The sequence below is a fragment of the Bidens hawaiensis genome, unplaced genomic scaffold, assembly GCF_021521415.1.
Source record: "Bidens hawaiensis isolate Kalapana, Puna unplaced genomic scaffold, B.hawaiensis_p1.1 tig00009543_1, whole genome shotgun sequence".
Taxonomy (NCBI): Eukaryota; Viridiplantae; Streptophyta; class Magnoliopsida; order Asterales; family Asteraceae; genus Bidens; species Bidens hawaiensis.
In genome coordinates, this window is record NW_027491711.1 from 956,496 (window position 1) to 958,712 (window position 2,217).

Below are 2,217 nucleotides of genomic sequence, written 5' to 3' on the forward strand. Positions count from 1 at the left end.
TCACAAATTTCATCACGTGACATTTACCTCTAAAATTCGACAAGATTTATATTTATTAATGTTTTTAAATGTTATACGTTTGTCCTTCGACTCTTAACACAACTTTTGAATAAATAGATATTTGTAGAGATTTCATGTTGTATATTCAGAGACAAGGTCAGGTTTATAAAGTGTAAGATTTAACAAACTGCATCAACTTTTTAACTATTTCAACCATGTCTAATATGCAGCATAACTTGAGCATAATGGTTAACCCTTAATCCATACTGTAGTCAACAATCAATGTAGCAACAAAATAAAGAAACATTTAGGCTATTTCAAAGCTGATGTAAAAGTTACAAAAAAACATTTATAAAAGATAATTTCACAACAGCTACAAGATGGTTCAACAATTTTGACACTTGATAACTACTACTTAATCAGTTTAATTAATTGTTGCCCGCTTGCCTTCTGTTTCGATGTAATCCAGTTTATATTAATGGTTATTAATTGTTCACATTCACTATTGTAATCTTGACTTTTCAAAAAAGTGGATTCTCAAATAGTCATCTCTTTTATGAATAATATAAAAGATAAATTAAAAATTCACATTTTGAGAAAAATGCAAAAAAGCTCCAAGAAACTTCTGGTACTTGGTCCACGTCTGCCGACATCAATAGATATGCATGCCACGTGACTCGCACGTGCCCTCTCTTTCGTGTGAACTTTTACCACATTTACGCTTTTCCTTTTTCAACTTTTTTAACCTTTTAAACTTAGAAAGTCTAAGTCTTCATTCCAACTTAGGCATTACGATCTGACCGTTGAGATTGCTTCATCATCCAAGTAGATGATTCTTGATTATCAACACTACTCCCACTCTCGTTGGGATCCATACGATCCAACGGCTCTGATTTAACATCCACCCCGGGCTGCTGAAGCCGGAGATCATTGTACTGATCTCCAGCTTCGGCCGAAGAACCCCCCTCCCTCAACCGTTTCAAACCCAATGCAACACCAAATAACCTCGGGTTGATCCCCGAACTTTCCATTGTTTCTAGCTGATCGCCACTACCACCACCGATACCTATACACTCCTCCGCTGATCGCTTCAGCGGTAACAGATCTAATGCTTCCAAGGTCGTCCTTTCCACCTGTTGTTGTTGTTGCGGTGTACTGCTCTCTTCCAACGGTTTATCCGTGGCGTAATTAGACATCATCGCATATATATTCGAACACAAATTCTTCATCCGACTCAATTCTTTATTAAGTTGAACGTTTTCTCTCCTCAACCTCTCGTTCTCACCAACAAGCTCGGCATTACTTCCACCCGAAGCCGTTGTTTCTCGAGATAAATTAGTCGTAGCGCCACGAGACGAGTTAGACGACAACACTTGTTCTTCACTTGAATCACTGGACACCGTTCTAACGGGCGGAGAGCCAACCGCTGCAACCGTAACAGCTGGAACCGGACCAGGTGCAGGTACGGGTACCTGTACCTGTGCCGGTTGAGCTGGTGTGATCTTCCTACGTTGGATATCACATAATAGTCTCTTTTCACCTCTACGGAAACAATCATTCGAAAACTCCCATCGGTCAGGCACAACCTTCCTGAACCCCTATCAATATTAACCGAATCCTTAATAAACTAAGTACAAATATGTGAATAACAGATCATATGGCAACTATTCATATGCAAAATTTAACACAACAACTTACATAGGTGTTGAGCTGACGTACGAAGCTTGAGAAATTGTTGTGTTTGAAGTATTTCGGGAGCAAATCCTTGGCAAACTCCGTCGGATTCCAGACAATAAACGAAGATCCATATTCGTTCCATGAAATCACATCATCGATCGCCTTGTCATCCACAAGCTGGTAGGTTTTGGTCAAGAAAGGCGTGGGCAACGATCTGGCTGTCGCATCTACGCCAGGTGACTCACCACCCGGTGGGGGAGCCATCACAAACAACAGCAAAGCCTAAAACAATCACGAATCTAGATAACACAACAAACGTAAACAACTCCAAATGAAAATATCCGCAGCATAATCAATTAAGAGGTAAAGGAATGATTAATGTTGACGGATCTGATGAAAACTGGTAGATCGGAGAGTAGGTTTGAGGATTCTAGAACGTTCTGGGTGGGTAGGAAGCTAATGGAGGATAGAGAAATATTGAAAGAGAGAGAGTAATTGAATTTGCTAATTTGCATAGGAAGAGGAAAGAACGAGAAGGTA

The 2,217-nt window shown here is 39.8% G+C and overlaps 1 pseudogene across 1 annotated transcript; it reads right to left on the reverse strand.

Annotated features, from left to right (window-relative positions):
- Positions 1–782: 782 nt before the first annotated feature.
- Positions 783–1,997, reverse strand: LOC143532789 (heat stress transcription factor B-2a pseudogene; annotated as a pseudogene). The gene is made up of 2 exons (XR_013135248.1): positions 1,699–1,997; positions 783–1,598 (listed from the first exon to the last, which is right to left on the reverse strand). The product of XR_013135248.1 is annotated as a heat stress transcription factor B-2a pseudogene (transcript).
- Between the last annotated feature and the right edge of the window lie 220 nt (positions 1,998–2,217).